At 35.2% G+C, this 14,510-nt stretch overlaps 1 protein-coding gene across 2 annotated transcripts in view; it reads left to right on the forward strand.

Annotated features, from left to right (window-relative positions):
* Src64B (Tyrosine-protein kinase Src64B) overlaps positions 1-14,510 on the forward strand; it is a 105,346-nt gene that overhangs the window by 68,716 nt on the left and 22,120 nt on the right. The window lies entirely within an intron of this gene.

Consider the following 14,510-nt stretch of genomic DNA (forward strand, 5'->3'; position numbering starts at 1 on the left):
ATAAGTACCACCGCAAATTGTCAATCAATATATTGAGTAAATGGTGAGTCATACTAGCCCCATCACGAGAAGCATACGTTCATAGTCACGGGCTAATGAACAATGCTAAAAATCATCACTGCTGATATTTAAAGCAAATACTGGTTCGGCTGTCATTCCGCCTATATGTCTCGGCGGAGCCAATCTCAAAATCTGCAGCGAAACAAAATATTTGGGGCATGTCGTCACTGACGACCTAAATGATAAAAATGACACAGAAAGCCAAAGAAGAGTAAGTACTGAGCCTGCGAGCCAACATGCTCGCCAGGAGATTCAACAAGTGCAGTCTTCCGGTGAAGAAGCAACTATTTCAAATATACTTCATGAGCGGATAAACTAGCAAACTATGGACAAGGTACACACAACTCTCCGAATACAGTTGAAACACAATGAACACATATTATATTCAAAAATATAATATGATATTCAAAAAAACAATTGAATGGCTAATTGAACCGATGTTCAAAAAATCTACGATAAGATATAATCCAACCAGAACAATATCCGGCTCGAAGGACCAAACAATGTAGCGTGTTCTATTACACTTTGAGTGAACTGTAAAAAAAAACGATAATTAGAAGCTCATTCAATTGGTTCTGAATATCACGGGAATAAGTGGAAGAAGGAAAACAGCCTACCTGAACTCCCATGAATCCGGGCAAAAATACGGGCTCTCGCTGCACTTGCACTGGTGAATTTTCCTCCACAACGAGACGAACGAAAAACGAATTTATTTTGGTATTTGCACATATGATACGACGACGAAATTAAGGTGGCACCTTCTTGATGTACGACACGAACTGGTATTTGCGACAATTAGTGCAACATATATGTTCATAATGTCCAATGTGGGTAGGGCTGTTTTTAGGGAAGGAGATGGATAGTATGGGAAAACTGGTAGGTAATATTCAAAAAGCTGTTTCAATACTAAACACTCCGAGTACAGTATAACCACGCATACAGGGCGCTGTACGGCCTCCCTTGGCCGCAGAGGTTCGCAGAGGGAAGGGTGCATGGGTTTGCTGCCTTGATGCGCCACGTAGTAGCCGGGACGTTAGTCAGCGCTACCGGAGATCGGAAAACATTCTTGTCCAGGCCGTCGCCCAGTGGCAGGGCGCGCCCCTACACCATAGATGGAAAATTTCCCTCAAGCCACCGTAGTACAAGTGCTAAATACGTTTTATTTTATTTTCAACTTAATATCGTGTAATTTTTATTTAGATGTACGCTTTTATATGACAGAGTATTGCACCCACCGCGCTCTGTTCAGCTGAAATAAACAAACATTATTATTATGTTTGTCACCACACCTACATCATACTTTTAGAGTGTTGTAGACGTGCACCGTGTAACTAGTGTTGGGTAGGACATAGATGTAGAAGTGTTCAACCTAAAATGAGTTGAGATGTGAAGGGTGAGGCGAAGAGCCAAAATGAGCTAAAACCTTGTGCAGCCAAAGTATCCAAACACCTCACCACCTCAAAACATTTGTAGTAGTAGTACAAAGAAAAATATATTTTGTGAGGTGGCTGGACATTTAACGGTTTTGTATGAGACATTTGTAGTGCCTCTTGTAATAGGTACTCAACAATGCATTATGCAACAGCTGTGAAATATTATAAATTTGATAAGGCCCTCCAAACATATCAATCAACAGCACATCATTCTTGACTTGCCTAACAATGGACAATATCAGCGGGAACATAACACGTCAATCGGTTTAATTGTTGCATTTAAATGCGTTAAAGATCGACGGTTAATTTCATTCATCCATTTAAGATATTCCCAGCTAATAATAAAAACTAATTTTATAAACACCCTAATATAATAGAACTTCCTCCTTCTTCTGGCGCTTGTAAAATTAGATTGTTAATGTTAATTTTAGTTATAAGTTTCTACATATGTAAATATATATTGTATTAAGATAGTATTGTAGTTATAGGCCTTAGTCGTAAGTCTCTAGATATAAGTCTCAGACGTAAGTCACTATTTTTAAGTCAGTAGTTCTAGTGTTAACTATTTAAGAATTTTGGAAACAAGGCCGAAGTTTTGTTTACCCGATTCGGGATAGAGTTGTACCGTTAAGGGTATAATTAAAAGAAATGGGGTTTTGTTTCTGCAAAACGATAATCTCCATGTACCGCGAATGCACCATTATTTCCACTGGAAAGTAACCGATGCGACTCCAGTACTTACTGAGATGTATAATAAATTTGCCGTTTTCTTCACAAATCAAGGACTTTGACACTTTTAAAAATTGTCCGAGTTGTCCCATTACCGCCTTTATTTGTTTTTCTTAAATAGATTTCTCACGAAAACGGCGCTATATAAATAAGCCAAATATTACTATTATTATTATCATTCCGACCTCCAGAGCCCACTTAGGTATTAATGAAAACGCATTTGATTTTTTTTTTGCTGCGGAATCGAACCCGCTGTCTTCCGATTCGAAGTCAAATGAGTAGGTCAATAGACCTCTACTTAGTGGAGTCCGCTTTTCTACTGTTCAAACTTAACGGGGATTATAATTATTCGTAACACTCTAAAAAGCCTCTGTTATCCTTCACGAATACCGTAAAAAAAGTAAGTGCATATCGAGGGGACGGTGCGGTGGTCTTCGAATTCCCTACATCCTTCATCCAATTTAATCCTTGTTGTTATCATAGCTACAGAAGTCGTTTTTGAGCAACTTTATGTCTAACTTACTGTCTTACGAGGCGTAGCGAAAGCTCTCGCCCCCATGCAAGCTTATATCTGCGCTCCACCCCTTCGTTACGAAAATTATTTAAAATTTTCACACTTTTACTGCATTTCGTAAATTACCTAATTAATGGTGTATTGCGCCGCAGGTGAAAATTTAAGTTTTTGTTGCCCACATTTGAAACAAGCCACTTTATTAAATCACAGAAAACGCAGTAAATTACTATTTCTTCAGCTAAGGATTTTGCTTATTTTTACATATTTTTATGGCCTTCGTGCATTTAATTTTAGAAATTGGGGTGGCCCCAGGCAGTTACATAATAAATATGCAACTTATAAAGACCACTGAAAGATTCATTGTAACTTGTCCCCCTTTCTCATAAACAACGCATGTATCGGAGAAAAAGGTTACAACCGAACTCTCAACAGCAGAGATATTAATCACGGTTCCATGATAATTCAACACAGTGACAATTCAACACACTTTTAAAAAGTGATATAAAGTCATTCGAAACGATGAAAAATTATTTTTTTAACCTTACCTAACTTAATCTACTTAACCCAGTTAATAAAATTTTGTTTCATCACTTTCCATGACTTTATATATTTTTTTAAAGACGTGATGAATTATCATTGTGATGATTTATCCGGTCACCATTAATCACTAGACTACCCGAGATTTCTCTCGTCTCTTGTGTGAACAACATTGAAAAAACATGGAACAAATCATATGACGGACTTGTCTTATTATTAACAGTTAAATAGATATTTCCAAGCTCACCAATTCATGATAAATCTGTGCAAAATTCATGACACCAGAGCTCACTATTCTCACTATCACTTCATATACTCGTCTGTCGTATTATAACCTCTTCCTCTTTGAAATGAACCATGCATGAACAGAATGCGAGGTAGGTAACAAGCATAGACATATGAATATTAGTAGACCTGCCCTAAGTGATTAAAAGCGTATTATCCCCACTCCCCATACCGGTTCCATTGAGCCGGCTGGGCTCGCATATGGCCTCAAGTGAAATTTGAAAACGTGACGTCATCATTCTTGTGCGAACTATGGTCGAGGCATCATCGGTTCATTTTACGAAATAACACGGCAAAATGTTGACTTGTGATATGAAAACTTGTAAAAATAGATGTGAAAAAGAGAATAAACCCAATTGTCGTATTACATTCCATAAGTAAGCATTATTTTACTTTATTTTAAGCTTATTCACACCGTATTATATGGATCAGTTTTAGAAACATATACTATCACATCACAATGTAGCGATTCTCAAGTGTGCTCATCGTTGTTTACTGGGGTAAGTAAATTATGAGACATTTGTAAAAGTGTCTTAACTAAATACTCTGAAACTAACTACGACTCTGAAAATAGAAGCTGCCTTACTTTGCCGAATTTTGACTTCGCAAATTAGTTCATAACGTGGCGAGTAATTTGCGCTCCCATGTAGAAATGTCTATTCATTCAAAAGCAGATTTTACTTTTAAGAACTAAATGGTGATATTATAATGCGAGATGCCTATTTACTGTCAGATTGATTTATTGACGAATCACAGTCAGCCTTATGGTTAGTACACACGCAAAGCTCACATCAAAAGTTAATGTACAGCGCATCATCTTTTCTACCGACACACGACGCTATCAAATATTTGTACCTATGGTAGGAGAGGGGGTCAGTTGAATTCGAGAGCGGCCGAGGAACATAATTTCATCTGTCAAAGTGACAACTTTACTAAGGGAACACGGAACTTAGTTGGTAGCTCCGTAATTAAAATGACCCCCTCTCCTTTTTGCGGCGGAGAGGGGGACGCATAACTTTTCAAATATCGCGTCGGGAGCGGTTACGTAAAATAAATTCGGTTAGCGAAGTTCAGAACCACACTTATAGCGCGTTATCTTTTTACGTGTGTCGGGTCTGTATGGGATTGTATGGCGAGCGCTATTGTGCTTTATATTATCTGTTGATGTGAGCTTTGCGTGTGTACTAACCATTACTCCCTTCGTTCTTCAACAGTTGATTTTACCCCTCGCCATTATCTTCTCGTCTATTAATTCCTATGTCTGTGGTAACAAGGGATTTCTCAGCGGTAGGACGATAACTGTCCAATACATCGTTTTCATTTGAACTTTTAACACGTAAGTAAGTTAATTTAATAATCCCCGCATATTATACAGGTGGGGCAGAAGTAATGACCAGGTTTTGAGGAGGTATAAAAAAACTAATAAACATAGTTTTGAATACCACTTCAGGTTTGAAAACTTTCTCCTTCAAATAACCCCACAGAAAAAGTCGCACTACTTAAATCTAAAAAATATGAAAGTCTGAATCATATAATATCTGAAAATAATAAAGTCAAGCAGGGGACATTTGTCTCAATTTGGCCATAGAAATCCTTGATGTGTATGCTGTAGCCCCATCTTGTCGGAACCTCATATATCCCAGATTACTTTCGTTGCTCAATTGTCGCAATTTGTTGCTGCAAGAAAAGCAAACTTCAGAAATATACTATATCAGTTTATTGATGTTGAAGGCCGCCATCTTACTGAAATGGTATTCAAAACTTAATGAATAAATGGGATTATGTACAGATCACAGTAAAAAAGTTTTAAGTCTCTAAGTTTATTAGTTTTTTTTATACCTCCTCAAAATCGGGTCATTACTTCTGCCCCACCTGTATTATATAATAGTGGAGCGTGTTCGGTGCTCGGTTGATTTCATCCATTTGTCGATCATTTGAAGTTTTTTATGGCCATTGAGGTATATGTATATATATATATATATATATACACCTCAATGTTTATGGCTTCAGACGTGCACATACTTGTATTTTCTGCAGTAACAGAATAAATGCATTTTGGTGAACGCAGTGCGACTGTCGATGTGTGGGCGGTTCCGGTTTGCGATGTGCGTTTTTATTCATACCTGTTTCAGCCAGAGAGTAAGGGAATGTAAACGCAGCACAGCGATGGGTAAACGACTCTTGTGCAAACGCTAAATAAATCAAAAATATTTTTTGCCTGTCTCTATAGACCTATCGATCGCATCATGGTGCTGCCACACGCAAAGCTCACATCAACAGATAATATAAAGCACAATAGCGCTCGCCATACAATCCCATACAGACCCGACACACGTAAAAAGATAACGCGCTATAAGTGTGGTTCTGAACTTCGCTAACCGAATTTATTTTACGTAACCGCTCCCGACGCGATATTTGAAAAGTTATGCGTCCCCCTCTCCGCCGTAAAAAGGAGAGGGGGTCATTTTAATTACGGAGCTACCAACTAAGTTCCGTGTTCCCTTTGACAGCCATGACATAAGCAGCCTAATAATTCATTTCTTATTTATTATGTTAGCTCATATCGTCATGTGTGCTAGTAAATTTAGAAACATAAAAAAAACTTTATTTGGCAAACATACTTAACATATATTTAAAATATAAATATAATCAATATTTGAATTTGAAGTAAACAAATTTTCGCCCTTTCAAAATTAATCATATTTTTAATATCAGTATGTTTATATGGTAATATCATTCGGTTTTTTGATAAAAGTTGGACGGCTTGGACGAAAGTTGAGCTTATTTTACAATAATTTATTATATGTCGCTTTCGTCGATCGGCGTGCGAACTGCGAATTTCCTGATTCGACGGAGAGGTTATGTCAGGTTATGTGAAAATGCGCTATTTACGCGCAGATTGTTTAAAATCTAAAAAGTTTATAAATAGCATTTATAATTATATAGTTGGCGGCATCATCATCTGAGGATGAGCTGTCCAACAGATCCAGCAATAGGCGACAAGTATCATCCATTTCGAAAACGTGCTCAAGCTGTCAGTAAGTAAAGTTGTCACTTTGACAGATGAAATTATGTTCCTCGGCCGCTCTCGAATTCAACTGACCCCCTCTCCTACCATAGGAAGAAATATTTGACAGCGTCGTGTCTCGGTAGAAAAGATGATGCGCTGTACATTAACTTTTGATGTGAGCTTTGCGTCTGGCAGCAGCATTATGGTGCTGCCACACGCAAAGCTCACATCAACAGATAATATAAAGCACAATAGCGCTCGCCATACAATCCCATACAGACCCGACACACGTAAAAAGATAACGCGCTATAAGTGTGGTTCTGAACTTCGCTAACCGAATTTATTTTACGTAACCGCTCCCGACGCGATATTTGAAAAGTTATGCGTCCCCCTCTCCGCCGTAAAAAGGAGAGGGGGTCATTTTAATTACGGAGCTACCAACTAAGTTCCGTGTTCCCTTTGACAGCCATGACATAAGCAGCCTAATAATGCATTTCTTATTTATTATGTTAGCTCATATCGTCATGTGTGCTAGTAAATTTAGAAACATAAAAAAAACTTTATTTGGCAAACATACTTAACATATATTTAAAATATTAATATAATCAATATTTGAATTTGAAGTAAACAAATTTTCGCCCTTTCAAAATTAATCATATTTTTAATATCAGTATGTTTATATGGTAATATCATTCGGTTTTTTGATAAAAGTTGGACGGCTTGGACGAAAGTTGAGCTTATTTTACAATAATTTATTATATGTCGCTTTCGTCGATCGGCGTGCGAACTGCGAATTTCCTGATTCGACGGAGAGGTTATGTCAGGTTATGTGAAAATGCGCTATTTACGCGCAGATTGTTTAAAATCTAAAAAGTTTATAAATAGCATTTATAATTATATAGTTGGCGGCATCATCATCTGAGGATGAGCTGTCCAACAGATCCAGCAATAGGCGACAAGTATCATCCATTTCGAAAACGTGCTCAAGCTGTCAGTAAGTAACGTTGTCACTTTGACAGATGAAATTATGTTCCTCGGCCGCTCTCGAATTCAACTGACCCCCTCTCCTACCATAGGAAGAAATATTTGATAGCGTCGTGTGTCGGTAGAAAAGATGATGCGCTGTACATTAACTTTTGATGTGAGCTTTGCGTGTGGCAGCAGCTTTATGCATGCCTCTCTAACCTCAACCTAACAGCGGTCCTCCTCTTTTTTTATTGCCCCATTTGGGCGACCCCCGCAAAGGCAAGGCGAAACTTAGTGCGAAATCACTATTTTGATTAATCTTTGTGACGAATTGGTGTACATTATAAATACCAAAAATATCCTTTAGATAAATTGAATGTTTTCCTATTGTTTCGCTTGAGTAGAATACAAAAAAAAAATTACTCAATAAAAAATATAAACGTAAACTACTAAAACAAAACTTTTTTCAATAGAAATGTGTAAACGCATAAAGGAAACAACTTTAAAAAATACAGTATTATAGCTAAGATTATCTGTGACAGTTTCACTTAATTACCTTTTTTGCTTTCTTATAAAGTTATTTAAATATAAATAAAAAACAGTTTTGTGCTTGAAATCGAACGTTTCTAGACTCCGTTTGTCAAGCGTTTTAATGCCTATTACCTACAATATAAGTTATACCAAGAATATACACATTTTTGGCTTGTAGCGTCCTCTTAAGATGTGCATGCACGATACGATGTGAAAACATCGATGCAGCCACGCGAAAATGTGCAGTTTTTCGATTGTGTAACAAACAGTCTTACGGATGATGCTAAATACAATCGACATAAATAATTAAATACATTTTAAATATTAGTTTTTCAAAGCCCGCCAAAACGATAGAAATCTGACGGGGGTAGGGTACGTGTGACGTTCCTGGGTTTTGTCGGTTAACAGTAAGGCCAATCCCACTCGGGTCGGTATGAATAAAATAAAATAAAAACTCAATTTTAATAATTAGCAAGATTTCTAAAAACCATGATTTCTATTGAAATAATTTGTAACCGCAGTAATAACCCGTGTGCGAGTTTACACAGCGCAACTTGGCAAAAAATTGTCCGCAATCTTAAGCCCCCACAAACCCAATTTCTACCGATTTATAACAAGTTTCTCTTGAACTCTTTAAGTTCCACAAAAAATATATGTTATTTTTAACGATAATATCCATACATTTGTTATGCCGAAACGTTAATAATATGAAATTCCTTCGGTAGAAAAAAATCGCAAAGTTATCTCCGAAAATTAATAAACACACGTTTTGTTCTGTTATTTAATATATTATAGGCATGAAAAAAGTCACAGTGTATCTTCAAATGCAACTAAAGCATTTGACTATAATTTCGCTTAATTGTTATAGTTGTTTTTTTAATATTAGCGCGCTCCCTCTAACATTCGTATTTATATAATATATAAATAGGGATATATTATATCCCTATCAAACCATCTTTGAACGCTTACTGCGGGGCCTTAAAGCACGCGGCCATCCAATCCATGAGGTAGCGGTTTAATTGCTGCCAGAACCCGCCAACCAATCACAAGGCGTTTGAGTGTCTCACGGTTTAATCTTTTTAAATGACGATTTATTAATTGTACATGTGATTATATATAATAAATCTTATATACTCAGAATCGCCGTTTGTTGATCTATCTGTATATATTTTAAAGCCATGATATTTTTAGCTCAAGTTCCATTATATTCCGAACTTTGTAGTAACTGCATTATGTCATGGTGTTACATTTTGAATTATTATAGCGGTGATGTTTTTATTGCATGCAAATCCTTATATTTTTTATTGTAATCACAGATGACTTGGATTGCTTACCGTCCCAATAGCGTAGAGGTGGGTACATTATTAATATAGTAATGTTCGTATTTATTATTTTATTGGTAGTGAAATTGAACCGTTTTGAACTCTGGTGGGGATTTCAATGGTAAAATTAATCATAATATTATGTAAGACATCCTCGATAGTTTTTTTATTATTATTATTGGTTTCAGACGGTGCAAGAATCGCTCGAATAATAATGATATTAAATCAAGGTATCTTTTAACTGTTCCAATTGCGTCAAAAATATTTCGACGGACATTATTTTTCGTCGGGTTTTGTATCTTCAAAGGTTGGTCATAAATTTTACTGTCCACGATGCCGAACGAACTGTGAAGTTAAGATTGGCCGAGGTGTCGATTAGGGATTAAAAAAAATATTACCAACTACATAATGTCTGTGAGTAGGTTTTATATCCCATATCTACCTACGCCAACACACCCAACCGAACTGTGTAAAAGGAACGTTTAAGAAAAATGAGACATTTAAATAATATAAGTTTTTCAATAAAATTTAGATTTTATGGATATTTTAATATTTTTGTAAATTAAGGTTAGACTGAAGATCTATAAATCGATTTTAAACGGAGTAATCCCTAGGAATTTATTTTTTGGATATATTCCCGAAACAGGGAATATTGCGGGAATTTTCATATAAATGGTAAAATCTCCATGATCTTGTCTCCTACAAATAAATTTCATGTTATTTACAAATGTATTTATTTATTTATTACACGCCCTAGTGGGCTTTTCTTTAAAAAAAATACAAGCATTTTGTATCAGCGTAAACACTTAAAAATTAATACAATAAAGAAGAATGTAAACATATAAGTAGAGCGTGCTGTGGACAGAACTTTTATAATTAAAAAAAATTAAAATACTGAATAGTACCGATGAAATGAGCCGTCAAAATGATACTTGCGCCCGGCCGATAAGCATATGACGTCACTGTACCTACAACGAGCGGCACAGCAGCACTGACAGCAGTACTGCAGCACAGCCATTCGAATTACGAATTGTGTTTCGTGTGACGTCACGAGACATGATTGCATATGTTTTACCCAACTTTAAGAGTTCATAACTTCGACATTTTTATACATATCGAAAAACTAATTTTATTGTCGTTATTGACTTTTTAAATATAACGACTACCATAATACAGGCATGAGCTCAGTATGGTAGTTGAGAAAATCACGAAAACTGTAATAATTTAAAATTAAAAAAAACAATCATTTTATCACAAAAAACAACCTCATTCAGAATAACTTTTTAATATAAATAAATAAATCACAGACTTTGGGGAATTTATATTAGGTCGGGAATATTCCCGGGTGCACATCACTAACTGGGCATTTTAATTTATTTATTTTACGATACCCCGGCTTGTTCTCATCAGTCTTTATCATTCATCATCAAGGGTGTTTTTCCAGAATTCGAGGTTGTTAAAAATATCCACCGAAAGCACACGTCAGTATTGAATTCATATTTCTTCTTTACAGCCCATAATTACAATTCAAAGAATAATTATAAAAATCATCCTTAGAAAACCATATGACTCCCCTACTTTAGAGATATTTCAGGAATTTAATGTACCATCTATAACAGAATTGTATAAGAGAATCGCCTTATATCAAATTTATAAAGAATATTTTATTTATAAAATTCACCCCTCAGATAGCATAAGCAATAGATTCAAAACAAATGGCTTAATAGCTATTCCTATGCTTAGAACGACCACGGCTCAGCACCACTATTCGTATTTAGGTGTGAGATGGTACAATATATTATTGTCCAAAAATAAAATTAGTGTAACCGAAACTGTGAATTATGAACAATTCAAAAAGTTAATTAAGTCCCTAAAATTGGATAATGATATATTGTACCCCTAATTTTCTTACACTTACACTCAATCTGTAAAAAATATATATTAATTTGATTGTCTTTAAAAAAAACTACTTTTCTAAATTTTTCTTGATATATTGTACCCTTAATTTCCTCACGCTTACTTAATCTGTAAAAAGATGAATTATTTTAATTATCTTTAAAAAAACAATTTTCTAATTTGTGTACCTACGTTAATATTATGTTTGTATTTATTTCAAAAGTTTTTGATTATTGTTTAAAAAATCATTAGAACTAAATGTAAAGACTCCTCCCATAAACACGAGCTCCTGGAGCTCAACTTATGGAGAAATAGAATAATAATGAACAAATTATTTATAAGTCTGCATATTGTTATCATTTATAATGTTAAATAATAAATAAATAAAAAAATAAAAAAATAAAAAAAAATAAAAAATATATATATTATTCGTTATCTCAATTCATCAGCGCGTGAATCTTATTTGGCCACTTTATAGTAGACACAAAACGACGATTTTATGCAAACGGAGGACATTTGAGGTGGGTCGTACTACAATCTTTTTGGTGACCGGATGAATCATCAAAATGACACTTCAACACACCTTTAAAAGGTGATATAAAGTCATTAAAAGTGAAGAAACAAAAACTTGTTTAAATAGGTTACGTAGGTAACTATCATGGAACCAATTTTTTTTTCTCTTATTGAATTGAAAAATCCTATTTTAATTATACTGATGATTGTTTATTTCCGCCATCGAATAGCATTTCGGGAAGATTTAGGTACATGCGCGTTGATTGTTGAAGTTACGTTAGTGTAAATAGATAATTTCCTATTTTAATTATACTGATGATTGTTTATTTCCGCCATCGAATAGCATTTCGGGAAGATTTAGGTACATGCGCGTTGATTGTTGAAGTTACGTTAGTGTAAATAGATAATTTCCTATTTTAATTATACTGATGATTGTTTATTGCTGTCATCGATTAGAATTTCGGGAAGATTTCGGTACATACGCGTTAATTGTTGAAGTTACGTTAGTGTAAATAGATAAAATCCTATTTTAATTATACTGATGATCGTTTATTGCCGCCGTCGAATAGCATTTCGGTAAGATTTAGGTACATACGCGTTAATTGTTGAAGTTACGTTAGTGTAAATAGATAAAATCCTATTTTAATTATACTGATGATTGTTTATTGCTGCCATCGATTAGCATTTCGGGAATATTTAGGTACATACGCGTTAATTGTTGAAGTTACGTTAGTGTAAATAGATAAATCCTATTTTAATTATACTGATAATCGTTTATTGCCGCCGTCGAATAGCATTTCGGGAAGATTTAGGTACATACGCGTTGATTGTTGAAGTTACGTTAGTGTAAAGAGATAAAATCCTATTTTTATACTGATGATCGTTTATTGCCGCCGTCGAATAGCATTTCGGGAAGATTTGGGTACATACGCGTTGATTGTTGAAGTTACGTTTGTGTAAAGATATAAAATCCAATTATATCTAAATCGTGTAAATCTAGAATTTATGTATACTTCAAAATTTAATATTGAATGTGTCACCATATTTCCTTTGGGTACCTTATGTTATCCGCCTTTGCTGCAACAAAGTGCAAGTCATCCTCCCCCCGCTTGCTGCTCGCTGCGTCAGCGTCAACGCACTCATAATGCGCTGAGAGCGTGTCATTAGATTTCGATTATAGGCAATCTTCGTGTTTCGAAATCAAATAACCCTTCATTATTCCGCCGCGCCTTTTTACACGTTCATGCGTCCTGCGTCCGCGATGTGAATGAAAAATAACCAAAACGCCAAATCACAATAGTAGCTTTTATACTCTTCACATTTTGTGAGTTGTCTTCTAAGGATTTTGACATTATTACTCATGCTGCGGATGAATTTAGGATTATACTTGCCACCTAAAATTTAAAAATATACTTTTGTAGGTAAATTTAAAACCAGCCACAGTGAACTAACTTTTTAAAATATTTATCATTGATCTGTGAAAGGTGCCGGTGCAATAAATATATGTTCTAAGCTAAAGCTAAACCTTTATCATATTATGCACCGCTATGATAGGCCTTATGTACTTATTATTTTATTCTCATGTGAAAATTATATATCTGTAGGTATTCCTGTCCGGGTATACCCGTCTAGCAATAATCTTACAATTATATATCTGTAGGTATTCCTGTCCGTAGGTATTCCTGTCCGGGTATACCCGTCTAGCAATAATCTTACAATTATCTAAATAACATAATCCGTCTTACTCATAATAGATAATACGGAGGGATAAGAACTGGTTAGTAGAAAACGTTACATATAATCGCTCGCATGCGTACTGCGTACACCGGTCGTAATACCATAGTATTAGTGGCTGACAGATTTTTAAACCACCCGACCCTTATTTTAGGAACTTATTACTGTGGTAAAGACGGAGATCGCGGACGTTGTTAAAAATCTGGTTGATTTGACAATAGGTTGATAGTAGGAAGAATGTTGCAAAAAAGCATTTAAAATGGAAAATGCATTGAGAAAAGCATTTAAAATGCAAAATGGTTTTTAGAAAAGCATTTAATGCAAAATGGAAAATACCCATTTTGCATTTTGAATTTCCATTTGAAATGGATTTATTTGAAATAAAGTACATCTCTGTACGGGACGGATAATCAAACTGGCCAAATTTCGAAGTAATTCAAATCAGACTGGGTCAATCACATCGCAAATGTCATCTGAAGAAAAGTGAAGTTAGCAACTAAACGCGAAATACATAATATACAGTGTTTTTGAGGATTGCAATAAAGTGGTGCCAGTCGAAAAAAAAGCATTGCCATAATTATGAGTAAATATTTTAACCCAAGCAGTATACGGCCCTCCTCACCGTATGGCAATACCGGCGCTGCAGCGGCGTATGGAACCTTTATAAGTAAGACTGTATATCTTTAAAAAAATAAGAAGCGACATAGCGATCGCCCGCGCCGCTTGTCGGGGCTTCCCCTTCGAGATTAAGAATTGTACTAGTTTTTATGAATTTATTTATTTTACTGAAAAAAGTATCTGATGTAATATGTACATATTTGTGTTCTAATATTAACATATCAAAAAATAATTATTAGTAATTGGTTTAACGTTAAAAATTATTCTTCACATAAGTTTCATGCTCTTTTACATTTTTTCTCTTTTTTACATTGGCCGGTAAATCTTGAAAGATGTTCGCCACCCTATATAGAAATGGGTTC

The sequence above is a fragment of the Hesperophylax consimilis genome, chromosome 7 (genome assembly GCF_061612785.1).
Source record: "Hesperophylax consimilis isolate HC1 chromosome 7, BYU_Hcon_1.0, whole genome shotgun sequence".
Classification (NCBI taxonomy): Eukaryota; Metazoa; Arthropoda; class Insecta; order Trichoptera; family Limnephilidae; genus Hesperophylax; species Hesperophylax consimilis.